The following is a 15,350-nucleotide window of genomic DNA, read 5'->3' on the forward strand; positions in this document are numbered from 1 at the left end:
GGCGAGAGCGGGCATGCCCTGGAAAGACGAGACCGGGGGGGAGGTTCGGGCGTGCCCGGGAACAGCGAGTCCGGGCATGCCCAGGAGAGGCGCATCTGGGCCCGTCCGGAAGAGCCCGGCGTGGCGATCGCGCCCTGGCCGTGTCCTGGCAGGTGCAAGGCGATTGTGTACATTCAGCGGGAACCGCTACACAAACACCTTTTTCTTCTTCTCCTACAAAAGGATGCTTTCGTCTTGCTCACCAAATCTATTCATTCCAAAAAATAATAATAATACCATCTCTTACAGTTCCTCTTTTGTACATTCCCTAAACTCTCCAGAACTCCACCCCTCCTTCAGCGTCCTCAAACGTATTTTTGACTCGAAGGTCTCAAACTCATTTTGCAAAAAATGTTCGTTTCCCATGAATCGTACACTTTTCAAAATCCAATCTCACCCCTCCCCTCCAAATCTTCCCCATCCCCCCTTCCCTCCAAAACTTACCCATCCCCCCTCCCCTCCAAAACTTCCCCATCACCCCTCCCCTCCAAATCCTCCCCATCACCCATCCCTTTCAAATCTCCCCCCTTGCCCCTTCCCTCCCCTCCCTCCTCAACTCCCCCCACACCCCTCCCCTCCGAGACTCTCCTTCGCTCCTCCCCTCCTAGACTCCCCTCTCACCCCTCCTCCTCAAAGCATCCTCCCTGCTTCTTCCCCCTTCATCTCCCCCAACCTTCTGCCTCGCTCTTCCCCGTCCTCAAATAACGGAGACACGAATGTCCAAATGACCATTTCCTTTATAAATCCTCATTTCACAATATTTCCCTTTTATAAATCAAGATACATTTTCCGTTTTGATGACAAAGCAAAAGCACTTTTGTAACAATTTCTGCACCTGAATCTCTTCATTCCAGGAAATTTCTTCCATTCGATGCAAAACATGTAATGAACCACAAGAACTTCCATGTTCGACAACATTACATTTAATAATAAATCGTTGTTGTTCGGATCCTCACCAATATAATTAATCGAAGGTTCTCAATTGTATCCCACAATCCAAGAAATATGGGAATTCTTTCTGATAATGTGTTCAATTCACTAATCGTTCGTATTTTTATCATTTCATTCATCCGTTATCATATTTGTAATGGTGAACGACAACACACCTGTGCAATGGAATGAAAATGAAGGAATCATATGACGTCACATGTGTATTCAAATTGACCAATCAAGTCGTGGACACGCCCCCCTCAAAACCCGTATAAACACATGGTGTGATTATTATTGTTAATCGATCCTGGTTTCGCACAGACTCGGTGCGCTCGGCTTTGTGGGGGATTCGAGGAAAGGTTTTGTTTATCTGCAGATTTGAGGCCTAAAGAGCAAGTATGGTAAGTTTGGATTCTTGTTTTGTAAATCAGCTTCTTTATTGACATGTTTGTGGTTAAATAGGTTTACAAGAGAAACTATTTTTATATCGGCGACTTCACTCACTGCTTTGGTTTGTTTGTTACACTAGTACACCCACTCACTACGGGAGCGGCAGGGGGGTCATGTTATTGTACTTATTATTATTATTGCCAATTATTATTGCTTTTACTTGTGTTAGATTAGGTCATTGAATGGATCAGAACATGCTTGACAATACATGTTAGATCAGGTCGTTGAAAAGATCAGACCGTGCATATTATAACATCTCCGATCATAACGTGCATGACATTCTAACATGTTATATGAGGTACGTATGCATAGCAGGTTTGTTCTTGTTGTTGACTACGGGAGGGGTTGACCCTACGTTGATCCTACGTTGACCCGCACACTATGGGAGGGGTAGGAAGGGTCATTCCTCTTTGGGGTGTATATATATATATATATATTACAGTCGATCTATGGGTGGGTCTCAAGAACATTGGGTGTGTTCGTTTACCAAGTTTCTTGTGGAGAGATCGCCAAGTGGTTTAAGCATTCGAGCAAGCACCATTCAAAACCATTAAGGAATGGCTGGCTTGGCAAGCACTAGCTAGATGCTTGGTAAACGACCACATCTTGGTATTCCTCCCTTTCAGTTTAGTGTTAAACAGCAGGAGCGAGTTTCAAAAGTTCGCGACGAAAAACGCCACGGTAGCGCTCGGAAGGGTCATGTTAACCCAAACATTGTGGGGTATATAGAGTACAGTAGATCTTTGCTCATTTCTGTAAGTAAAACTTACTTCACGGATGTCTGGATTCCTCCAAATGTCTTTAGTTATAAACAGCATTAGCCATTGTTGAAAAAGCTAATCATACGTTTGTGGTTTATAATATTTTTTTGGCTTCCTGCAGAGGTCGTGGCTCACGGAAACGCCATTAGAAACGATAAGCTATTTAAACGTTATCACTGCAGGAAAAACGCCTTTGGGAAGAGGGACATTATTAGTATTAATATTGTTTTGTCATCACATTAATGATATGCGATTAAAATTATTTTTGTTATTAAAAGCGTCTTTAGAAAAACGCCACGATAAAGCTAATTTAATATTGATATACACCAACATACAACGCCATTCACGGCAATGGTGGGGAAAACCTGCCAGGAGGAGAAAACCCCCATTGGGGATGGGGGCAAATGAATTCGCTACAACTTTCATTTTGTAACCCTTGGTCATCCTGTCACGTTTCGTTTAGATTGGATAAGTAAGGACTGTATTGACGTCAAAAATTCATCAGACGGACACAATTGGCGTATGGCGTATGATTATTATATTGTGACTTGCTGAATGTACTAATTACATCACGTAGCATGAAAAATCTTAGTTTTCTCGCACCAAAAAACCAATTTTTCCCAACAAGTTCCAGATGTACCTTCCCTTTACAAATTTGCTATTTGCATTTGTAGGTAAAAATTAATTTATATATTTTTTTTTTCTCTGATGCCTGCACTGTAACAAGTCAGCGATCGAGCTAGCGCGATTCGGTGGGGTTATTTCTCAAAAAAAAAAAAATCGAGCTGTTTTATGGCCGACCTAGGCAAAGTTGGCCGGAAGCAATGAAATGATCCAAGCAAGAAAAGTTACTTCTTTTTTTTTTCTCTTTTTTTTTTTTTTTTTTCAAAAGTAACTAAGAATGAGGGAAGCAACACACCACACACCCCACACGCGTTTGTTTCGTGATCCATGATGGGTGGTTTTGTTACTGCGATAACCTGAATGGCAGAAGGGTGCCAATTCAACCTTGGTACAAGTATGTATAATGTGGATTCGATTATGGGGTTAAGAGGTCAGCTAATGGGTAAAAAATTTTACCATACTAACTTGGGAACCAGTGATGGGATTTTGACAAAACTTGGTACATTTGATGCAAAGATGAACCCATTCGGTTTTTGGGTAGAGTCAGATGTCATGTAAAAATGGGATACCTGAACAGCTGAAGGGATTTGGATTAAACTTTATGCAAGTATTATGATTATTGCAAAATGTTGGAGGAGGCGTATTGGTTGACATCGCAATGGTGAAGTGCCTTTCTCACCTCGAATGTTTTGGTGAATATTGGAGAATGGCAAATCACAAACTAGTGCATCATTAAAGGGGTATGCAGTGTGAAAATTTGGTTCTTTATGCTTGTGCAGAATTAGTTGTGGGAATAAAGGGTATCGTGACCCCCATCCTTTACATGTGCCCAGAATCACAGAATGCCCCTGGACATGAGCTTTGATGAACCAGACGCAGCACTCATTGGTTTGAGTATAACTTGTCTATGCTTTCATTACAAATTACCAAACTTGATAAACCATGTCCGATTACTGCCCCCACCCCTTTCACCTTTATCATTGCACAGCGTGAGTGCATCTCCATACATGTGGGCCAAGCTGGTGTGCAGATGGGCAATGCATGCTGGGAGCTTTACTGCCTTGAGCATGGTATCCAACCTGATGGTCATAGGCCAGCTGATAAAACCATTTCTGATGGCTCGTTCAACACGTTTTTCAGTGAAACCGGCACTGGCAAGTTTGTGCCACGAACGATCTTTGCTGATCTGGAGCCATCAGTTGTGGGTAAGTTTGTGCACATGTACCCCTACCTCCCCAATGGTGGATCCCAGTGGATAATGTTGATTATTGATGAAAAATGTCAAGGAGTGGTCAATATTGTTCTTAAAGGATTGTCAAAAATGTTTTCGTGGTATTAATGGCAAGATACTCCATTTTTATACAAAATCTATTTTGGTGCTGTGAATGATCAACATGTAAAGGGGAACTGAAAACTATTGAAAATCATGAATCGCAGTTAAATTTGAAGGGCAATAAAACATGAAAATATTTTATTGAAATATTATTTCCCCATTAGCCCGAGAATTCCCCCCCCCCCCTCCCCCCCACGAGTCACATTGTAATTTCACTTCGATCCAAATGACTTCCATAAAGTATATTCCAATCCTGATTCCTCCATTGGCAACTCTGAAGGTTCTCAGTATGTTAAAATGGATCAGTTTGTGTGAAGAAGCTATTGGAGACAAGAATAGTGATAAACACTTTCGGAGGAATGTGTGTGTCATAACCTCTAAATTGGGCATCAGGGTAAAGATATGCAGCTCGATTGTATTTACTGCCTCACCTGTGAAGACGTCGTACATATTGGAGTGCATGTTTTCAATGTGTGTGCACACTAACGTAACCTGCGCACACATGACAATCATTTCAGATATACACGACCGGGCAAAAGTTTTAAACGCCTCAATTTTTCCAGTTTTATTGAAATTTACTCAATTTAGTCTCCATGTACCCTGAAATTAAGCATAGAACAAATAAACAATTGAAGATAAAGAAATCATCATTTTGTTTAACAAAATTTAAATTTTTGACTCTGCAAAGTAGCCACCTTTTGCAGATATAACCACCGAACACACTCGTGGCATTGTTCGGGAGGTTCTTCCCAACACTGTTGCAGAAGTTCCCACAAATGTGTTGCACTTGTCGATTGCTTTGCTTTCACCCTTCTGTCCAGTTCATCCCAAACCAGCTTGATGGGGTTTAAGTCTGGAGACTGTGCTGGCCATTCCATGATTTGAAGCCTACCGTCCTGTTCTCTTCCTCTAAGGTAGTTTTGACATAGCCCGGAGGTGTTTAGGGTCATTATCTTGCTGTAGATGTAGAATGAACCCCTGACCAACTAGGTGTATACCAGAAGGTATTGCATGGCGCTGCAAAATGCTGTGGTAGCCCTTTAGGTTCAGGGTGCCAGTCACTGTGCAAGTTGCCAACTCTGGATCCAGCAAAAGAACCCCAGACCATCACGCTTCCTCCATGTTTGACAGTTGGTGTCACACACTGAGGAACCATCCTTTTGCCTACTCGATGGCATACAAAAACCCTGCGTGATGAACCAAAGATTTCAAATTTTGATTCGTCGGGCCATAAGACCTTCCAGTCTTTAGTAGTCCACTGGCGGTGCTTAATGGCCCAGGCAAACCTTTTTCTTTTGCCATTTTGGCAATAGATTTCTTACTGTCACTCGACCTGTCAAACCTGCAGCTCAAAGTCTTCTCTTCACAGTTGAAACAGACTTGCTTACTTCGACCATTCCATGATTTGGCTGTGCTTGAAGCTGTTGTCCTGTGAGCCGCCTATCACGCAAGCTGTTGACTCTCAAACTTGTCTTCTGATTCTGTTGTGGCTTTGGGTCTGCCACACCTCTTCCTGTCAGTTTCCTCCATGTTCCAAGTGCCTTTTGATGGTGTAGGAAACTACTCACTGACACCTTGGCTTTCTTTGCAATTTCTCGAAAGGAAGCACCTACACTTTTAAGGGTTATAATGGTCTGTCTTCCTTTGTTAATTGCCTTTTTCTCACCATTATGATAGCAATATACGACTTCCTGCAGTGCAATATTGGCCAAATGCTTCAGAGGATGTAATAGTCTGTTCCAATACTGCTCTTATACAGGGGGGGGGGGGGGTTGTAATCAGCAGAGGTTGGGACACCTGTAGGAATTGTTTGCATCAACTTTCAAGGCTTAATTTACTTACAGCTGTTCTGCAACAATACAAGTTGTTAACCCATTACTTGTTCCCTGAGGACCTATTTTTTTTACAATATAACTGCAATTTACATTATTTTCCCGTTTTTGCTTACCTAAACTTTTTTTTTTTTTTGGAACTCAGTTTACTGCTTACTTTTGTACCATTTCAGGTTAACTAGATTTGAATTGCTTAAATTTCAATAAAAACTGGAAAAATTGAGGTGTTCAAAAACTTTTGACAGGAAGTGTATCAACACGCATTTTTCTTGAATGCCGATCATACTGAATTTGAATGTTCCTTTGGTGGTAGTTTATGGGATATCGGAGTCGACCTGATTGTTTCCAGGCATTTGAGCTCTTCAGATGCCTCGGGCAAAGTGGTGGTGATGTTGGGCAGTACATGGAGCAAGATGGGTTCGGTCGCCGGCAAACCAACACAGGTGTTCGATTCACCACTCAGCCCGTGGCCATGTGCTGGTAGCTCGGCAGAGATGGTGTTATAAATTTGTGCGACTGCTTTTTTGCGCTTAATCGTGGGAATGACAATTGTGGCGAATAACCACAAGGTATAGGCAATCTGTTTCATGACGGTTCTGTAAAATATTGAGCACAAAAACCATTTTGTATGCCCTATCCACTTGGGTATTTCAAACAAACCTCATCCAATTTCTGGAAACCCTCAATCTTTTTGCTATTGGTGTAGCATGGAAACCACATTGGTTTGTATTCCCACAACCACCAAAGATAAATCGACGAGCCATATTTGTAAAAAAATAAAAATTATTCCTCGTTTGCGTTAAATCGTTGGTTGATGTTCTCTGTAGACAATACGGAAGTGTTGGTTGTTTTCACTCTGGTCATGGCTAATGTGAATTCTAATTTTTATCCCAAAATTACCCACTTTATAAACAATCAAAAAAGACATTTTGTAGGGGGATCAAGGGTTGATGTAGTCGGTGTCGATGGTCTGAGTGTTTGGGTTACCCTTTAAAATGTTTGTAAACTGAACCCCTGATTGCACAATTTTTTTTAATTTTTGTGCTGTCGAGATGAATAAATTGAGTAAAGGCTCAAATACTCTTGATTTTCTAAATTTCCACAATTCACAAACAACTCAATTCCCTCCCCTCCATTGGTGTTCCAGATCAAGTGCGCACAGGCCTTTACCGACAGCTCTTCCATCCTGAGCAGCTGATAACTGGCAAAGAGGATGCTGCAAACAACTATGCTCGTGGCCACTACACTGTTGGGAAGGAGATCCTGGACCCGGTTGTGGATCGAGTTCGGAAATTGGTATCTTGGCATTTTTTTCATTTATTTTGAATGTGCATCAAGACGTACGTTGTGCCCCTGCAGGATTTCTAAAGTGAACCCAATCATTCAGTAGCTCTTAGCACTAACAACAACAACATGCATTTTAAAGGCCATTTTCCCTGCGAGAGCGGGGGTTAGCCTTGCGGTCTCCATGACGATCTTCTCCATTTTGCCCTATTTTCTGCATCTCTCCTTGTTAACCCCGTTGCCCACATTTCTTCTTCCACCATCTTTAGCCAAGTCTTTCTCGGTCTTCCCCGTCTTCTACTTCCTTCAACATTCATTTCCATCACTCTTCTCAACCATTCACTTTCATCCTTCCTCAACACATGACCAAACCATCTCAACCTGTTCCTCTTCACAGCATCAATCACAGGCTCTATTCCCATCTTTCGCAATTCATCATTTGTCTTCCTCTCTCAACGATACTCCGCACATCCGTCGAACCATTCGCATTTCCACCCTTTCCAACCTTCGTTGCTGCTCTACGTTCATTACCCATGTCTCGCTCCCATAAATCATAACACTTCTCACACATGCAGCATACACCTTTCCCTTCAGCTTCAACAACACTCCCCTCATCAGCACGCCACTCGATTCCCGAAACTTCTTCCATGCACATCTCTCGAGCAACCTTTGCCGAGTCTGATCCACCTTCTCCATTCAGCATGTCTCCGAGGTAGCAAAATGTTTTCACCTTCCAGCTTCACGCCGTCCAAGATCCAACTCAACATTTCCTCCATCTGCAGCTCCCTCTGTGCACACCTTACATTTGAATGTAGCTGCCACACTGGTTAATGACCCTCTCAGACCACTACATTTTTGATGAACCCACAGCGCACATTGTACACTGAATGGAGTTCACTCTGACACCCTTCCTACACACAGCACAGGGCCACTTCCCAGTTCTTTCCACCTCACCACATGCTTTACCACTTGCCATCACCTTCGTCTTTCCGATATTCACCTTCAGACCTTTTGTCTCCATACATTCCTTCCACGTGTTCATCTTTTCCTTCAGTCCATCCATACTTTCCGCAATAAACACCAGATCATCTGCATACAACAACTCCCACGGTAAACCCTCCTTTACGTTCTGAGCCAGCACCTCCATCACAGCTACAAATAGTAGTGGACTTAGTACCGACCCCTGATGCACTCCCACCTTCACCTCAAACTCACCACTGTTCCCATCCTTCGTCCTTACAGCTGTGCGCGCTCTTTTGTACATTGCCATCACTACTCTGATCAACCATTCCTCCACTCCTAACTTCCTCAATGCCCATGTCAATACTTTGCGTGGAACCCGATCGAATGCTTTCTCCAGATCAACAAACCCAAGAAAACGTCTTCCTCTTCATGTACTTCTCCTGCAACTGCCTCGCAATGAAAAGCGCGTCTGTCGTTCCTCTTCCTGGCATAAATCCAAACTGCATTTCGTCGATCTTCACTTTCTTCCTTATCCTCCTCTCCAACACCCTTTCCAATACCTTCATTCCATGCTCCAATAACTTTATCGCTCGGTACGAGCCACACTCCAGAGGGTCAACTTTCCCCTTGTATAGAGGGACGAGGGTACTCAGTTCCCAAGCCACTGGAATGCGGCCTTCTTTCACCACCAGATTACAGATCTCTGTCATTCTCTTCACACACCAACTTCCTGCTGCCTTCAACATATCTCCCACAACTCCCATCGGCCCTCCCGCTTTTCTACCCTTCATTGCTTTTATCGCTTCCTCAACTTCCTTCTCAGTTATCTTCTCTGCCGGTCCTAAAACTGGGTTACTCTCTGTTGCCATCCCATTCATTCTCTGTATTCAACAGCATTTCCATATATCTTTTCCATCTTCCTTTAATTCCATCTGGGTCCACAACGATTTGTCCCACTTCATCCTTCAAGCAACTCACCCCCATCACATCACACCTCTTTCGCTTACTGCTTTCTGACCCTCTTCCGAATCAAAGCGTTCTCCGAACATTTTCCTGCGCCTTTGCTACCTCTTTCTTTGCAGCCTTCCTGGCTGCCTTATAACTTTCATGCTCTGCTGTTTCTGCTCCCATACCCTTCGCCTTCTGCCACTCCTTGAACTTCTTCCTCTTCTCGTCAATCCTCTTTCCAACTTCATCCCACCACCATGTTTCTGAGTGCCTCGGTGGTCCTTTTGTCCATCCACATACCTCACCAACGGCTCCCAACAGACTAGCTTTCATTGACATCCAACCACTTTCAAGCTCAACCACATCATCCTCTACCCTACTCAGCCTCTTTTAATGCCTCCCTCACTGTCACCTCTTTCAACCTCCACACCTTCATTCTCGGTTGGTACTTCACCCGCCGAGCTCTCCTCGCACCTTTCACCCTTACATCGCAGACAACCAACTGGTGCTGTGAAACAGCCTCCTCCCCCAGGATCACCTTTGTCTCGGAGGTGCCCCCTATCTCGCCTACGCACCATCAGGTAGTCAACGGTTGTCGTCGACACACCTGACGTGTATGTAACAAGCTTATTATCCTCTTTCTGGAACTGAGTATTACAAATCAGCAAACTCCAAAATCCTTTCACCTTCTCCATTTCTCACACCATATCCGTAACCCCCATGAACTCCGTCAAAACCATCCATACTCCTTCCCACATGTCCATTTAGGTCTCCTCCTACCACAACAACTTCCTCATCTTTCACGTTTTCCAGCAGCTTCTCTCTCGCACACCAGAACTTGTCCTTCTCTTCATCGCTTCGACCAACCTGCGGAGCATATCCCGAGATGACGTTCACCAAGAGCTTTCCAATCATCATTTTCACCATCAACCTATCAGTCACACTCACCACACTGTCTACAAACTCCTCAGAAAACAGGACACCAACACCATTCATGCCCCCCAGGCACCCTTGCCACACAAACTTGTATTTCTGTCCCTGCCTACCCTTCACCATTCTCACACCACTTCCCTTCCATCTCGTCTCTTGCACACAACATATGTCCACTCTTCTGACCAATACTTCCACCACTTCTCCTGATCTCCCTGTCATTGTCCCTACATTCCATGTCCCAAACCTCAGAAACCGATCTCCACTTCGAGCTGTACCCTGCCCACATGTAGTTGTAATTGTCATGGTTCTCTTTTTGAGGCAATGTTTTTATGGCCAGATGCCCTTCCTGACGCCAACCCTCTTAGTCACCTCTTATGACACGCAGGGATACGGCGTACCTATTTTTATCCAGGGTACACACTGGGAAACGTTTAAAACATGGAAATTCTGGGGGGTGGGGGTGGGGGGGAGCGGCATCAGCATCACGGCTGTGGTTTAAACATATTTAAATAATATTTAAACAAAACCATGAAAACTCTGGGAAAAGTCTCTGTGAGAACGTGGTTTTGAGAAAGCAGGAGCAGAGGTGAAAGAAAAACGAGATATAGGGGGCGGGGCACAAGTCGAGACGCCGCACGAGACGCAAGGCCGCACCAGGCGCACGAGGTGCAAACAAAAACAACTAATTACACACAAATTTGCAACAACTACAAAACCAAATAAACGCACAATAACACATACACAACAAAATACGCAGCGGAAATTTGACAAAAACGAACGGGAAAACACTCAAACTTTGATGCCGTGGAGAGATCGAAGCAAGCCCCGTCGCTCGAGGGACCGGAAGCTATCACACTCTGTCTTAGCACTAAACAAATGGTTAATGGTTTATGATAAAACTCATGGGTGGTAGCATTTTGGTTTGAGCTATAATGATGCACTGTTCAAATTGGATACTTCAGTGGCGAATAAATGGTGTATTTTTGGTTGCAAAATCTTTAAGATACCTGGCAAAATGAAGGGTCAAGCAACAAATGCTTCAAAAGTAAAAAAAAAAAAAAAAAAGATTGATTTGTCCATTTACTGTTTACATCTTTAAACCTTTGTTTTTCCATTTACTTGTTTCTCGTTTGACAGGCAGAACAGTGCACAGGTCTGCAGGGATTCCTCCTTTTTCGTTCATTTGGTGGAGGCACGGGTTCTGGTTTCGCATCTCTTCTCATGGAGCGCTTGTCTGTCGACTTTGGCAAGAAATCAAAGCTAGAATTTTCCATCTATCCTGCTCCTCAAGTATCGACTGCCGTAGTGGAGCCCTACAACTCTATTGACTACCCATGCTACATTGGAGCATTCTGACTGTGCTTTCATGGTGGACAACGAGGCCATTTTTGACATCTGTCGCAGAAACCTGGACATTGAGCGGCCATCCTACACCAACCTGAACCGCCTCATCGGGCAGGTAGTTTCTTCCATCACTGCCTCTTTGCGTTTTGATGGTGCTCTGAATGTTGATTTGACCGAGTTCCAAACCAACCTTGTGCCTTACCCTCGCATTCATTTCCCATTAACGACCTATGCACCTGTGATTTCAGCTGAGAAAGCATACCATGAGCATTTGTCTGTGGCCGATATTACCAATGCTTGCTTTGAACCAGCAAACCAGATGGTTAAGTGTGATCCTCGTCATGGAAAATACATGGCATGTTGCATGCTCTACCGTGGTGATGTCACTCCAAAGGATGTGAATGCTGCCATTGCTACCATCAAGACGAAGCGTTCGATCCAGTTTGTTGATTGGTGCCCCACTGGATTCAAAGTTGGCATAAATTACCAACAATCTACTGTGGTGCCAGGGGGTGACCTTGCCAAGGTCGAGCGTGCTGTTTGCATGCTCAGCAACACCACAGCAATTGCTGAAGCTTGGGCTCGTCTTAATCACAAGTTTGACCTGATGTATGCCAAGCGTGCTTTCGTCCATTGGTATGTCGGTGAGGGCATGGAGGAGGGTGAGTTCTCCGAAGCTCGTGAAGATCTTGCTGCCTTGGAGAAGGATTATGAAGAGGTTGCAATTGATTCCTTGGGGGATGAGGAAGTGGAAGAGTTTTGAAATGGCAAAAAAATTCCTCAAATGTTTTTTCTTGTCAAGCTGATTGAAAATAAATGTTGCTGCAATGAGTTTCCTTGCATTTGTTATTTTTCTTCGCAAAGTCACGTGAATTTGAGCCTTTGATTCAGTGTCGGTGTATGATCGAGGATCTACTTTTTCAATTGAATTTTGTTTTGAACACATTGGAACACGAATCTGCAGTTTAGCAGTAATTTGGCTCTCAATTTGGCAAATTGTACAGGATGTCTCCAGTGTGCAAAGAATAAGGACATTTTTGTCTTTAATACCTCCCCCCCTGAAGGTGGCTGAAGGCGTTGTTTTCAGGTTGTTCGTATAGGCTAAGCCTTGTTCTCAGCAACCACATGTCCGATTGAGACCAACTTTCAGGGTAGGAGTAACACCTATGCAGAATGTTTTATGATAATTGTGATGACATCGGTCACATGGTATTTTTATAATTGTGACGTGATATAGCAGCAAGCTCCGATTAAACGCAAATAAATATTTATCTGAAACTGCTGAATGGAAAAATTAAACTTGGCACATTGTCAATGGGGAACAAACGAATGACAATTATATCGGTGAAGTGTTATTCCAGCCATAATTTTTTTTTTTTTTTTTTTGTATACTGAATCGAGGCTCGTGAAAGTAGCAGACATTTACTTCACAAACAAATCAACCAGACAAATATATAAAAGGAGGGAGCGGGAGACAAGATGGAGAAGGGGAAGCACAACATTTGAGAGCAGGGAGATGTGTTGGGGGAGGGGGGGAGGCGTGGGAAGGGGGGTGGGGGTGGGAGGTATAAAACAAGGACTTCCAGGACAGAAGTTGGTATTTCAAAAAAGTGGAATTGGGGTGAAATTAGTGGGGGTAGAAAAGATCAAGATTTTGGATGGGGGAAGATAAGAGATGGTGGTGAACAGCTGTTTTAAAGACCTGGAGGGTGGAGTGGGATTGAAGAGTGAGGGAGTTTGTTCCAGAGGTGGGAGAAAAGAGGGATGAAGGAGTGAAGGTGAGCAGCGTCTTGATTTTGGCAATTTAACCATAAGAGGGTTGCAGGCAAATGTGCGACCTGTAGGAATATTTGCAGGACAGCCCACAGAGCTGGGGGGGGGGGGGGGCAAGGCCAGAGAGGAGTCGGTACAAGACAAAGACCACCAACCTGCCTGCGGTGAGAGTGAAAGGCCCTTGGAGTTGGCTTCATCGCGGGAGATTCCAATGATTCTGAATGCTTTGGTTTCAACAGCGTGAAGACGAGCTAGGTGTGAGGCAGGAGCACCAGCCCAGAGGGGAGAGCAGTATTCCATTGAGCTGCGGGTGAAAGCCTTGTATGTGGTGAGGAGCTCAGGTGTGCCAAGGAAGGACTTCGCATGATGGAGGATGCCCAGTCGGCGACTGGCTTGAGGTCAGATTTGAAATGTGGTTTTCCCAGGAAAGATCATGGCAGATAGTGAGACCCAAAAGCTTGAGGGACAACTTCTTGGAGAGGATTATTCAGAAAGTGGATGTGAGGGTTGTCCAGTCGGTCTTTGTGGAGAGACATCGTAAGAGAGATTTGTCAGGATTGAAAGACATGTTCCACTTGTTTGCCCAGTCTGATTTTGTCCAGGTCTGCAGAGAGTGAGGAGGCTGCAGACTGCCGATCTGAGGGATGAAGAATGGAGCAACAGAGTAGTCATCAGCAAAGAGATAGAGGATTTTCGAGTCAGATCATTGATGAAGACCAGAAAAAGCACAGGGCCCAGAACACTGCCTTGGGGAACTCCAGCCTGAACAGGAAGAAATGAGAGAAACCCATTCAGGGCAACATGTTGACCGACTAGAGAGGCAGTCTGCCAGCCATGCGTGGAGATTTCCATGGATACCAAAAGTTTGGTGAGCAGAGCGGGGTGCCAGACCGTATCGAAGGCACGTGATATGTCAAGGGAGACTGCTCTAATTTCCTGTTTGGCATTGAGGACCTCCATCCATTGTTGAGAAAGCAGAAGCAGCATGTCCAGAGTGGAGTGACCAGGTCTGAAACCAAATTGATGATCAGAGATCAAGCCATTGGAGAAGAGGAAAGATTTCATATCTGAAGCAATGATGGATTCCATGACTTGGCTGATTGGTCTGTAGTTGCTGGGATCTGTTTTTGCACCTTTTTGTGCAAAGTGGTGATGTTGGCAGATTTCCAAGCAGATGACCTTGAGCAAAAGAGAGGGTGAAGAGAACAGAGAGTGAAAGAGTGGAAGAACAGGATTTTAGGACCCGTGGGCTGATGCCGTCAGGTCCAGTTGCAGAATCAGTCGAGGGTTGACAAACTTTTCCATCTTGTCAGGAGGAAAGGACAGAGTCCAGGAGCAGCTGGGTACGACTGGGTACGGTGGGTACAGAGGGATGGGTTTTGGACACGATTTAGAGGCAAACAGAGTTGAGGCCTTCAGCTTTTTCATGTGCGGAGTCACCCGTGTGGCCGTTTGAGGGGATGGAGGGGGAACAAACACCAGAAACAGATTTGACCAGACGCCACCAGGATTTGGAAGAGAGAGCCAGATAAGAGTTCTGTCCTGAGAACGGAGAGATATTGTTTCCTGGCTCTCCTGAAGGTGGACACACACTTGTTTCGGGCTTTGTGAAAGGAAATGAGATTTCCTTCCTTTGGATTTGCTTTCCAGGAGACGAAAGCAAGTTGTTTTTGGGCAATAGCCTCACCACAAGATTCCGTGTACCATGGACGGGAGGAAGGGTATGACGACTGAAAATGAGATGGGATAAATCTGTGCATGAGAGCAATTTCCTTTGAAAGAATTCCCAGGATGAGTTGTCAGAGGCAGTAAAGATGGGAGACCAGTCCAGATGATTGATGGCTGCTTGAAGACCGTGCCAGTTGGCCTGAGTGAAATGCCAGACTCAAAATGCTTTCAATCGAATTCCTTGTAATAAAAATCAAAATTGCATGCACATGATCTGACCCATTTGTATATTAACTTTGACGGGTCACATGGTTTGGCAGCCATATTTGATCGAAGGAAAATGTTAAATAATTGTATATCTGAAACCGCTCACCCGATTTATTCAAAATTTTACAAATGGCATCGAACACCATTGTTGCATATAGTTTGACTATGACATTGGTGATAACATTGTTTGGCAGCCATCTT

The 15,350-nt window shown here is 44.3% G+C and overlaps 1 pseudogene across 1 annotated transcript; it reads left to right on the forward strand.

The window, feature by feature from the left end:
• The first annotated feature begins 1,288 nt into the window (after positions 1 to 1,288).
• On the forward strand, positions 1,289 to 12,273 carry LOC137419364 (tubulin alpha-1 chain-like; annotated as a pseudogene). Its single transcript, XR_013624605.1, has 4 exons — positions 1,289 to 1,370; positions 3,793 to 4,009; positions 7,117 to 7,265; positions 11,235 to 12,273. The product of XR_013624605.1 is annotated as a tubulin alpha-1 chain-like (transcript).
• Positions 12,274 to 15,350: the final 3,077 nt, after the last annotated feature.

The sequence above is a fragment of the Myxine glutinosa genome, chromosome 1, assembly GCF_964187855.1.
Source record: "Myxine glutinosa chromosome 1, kmMyxGlut1.1, whole genome shotgun sequence".
NCBI classification, from domain to species: domain Eukaryota; kingdom Metazoa; phylum Chordata; class Myxini; order Myxiniformes; family Myxinidae; genus Myxine; species Myxine glutinosa.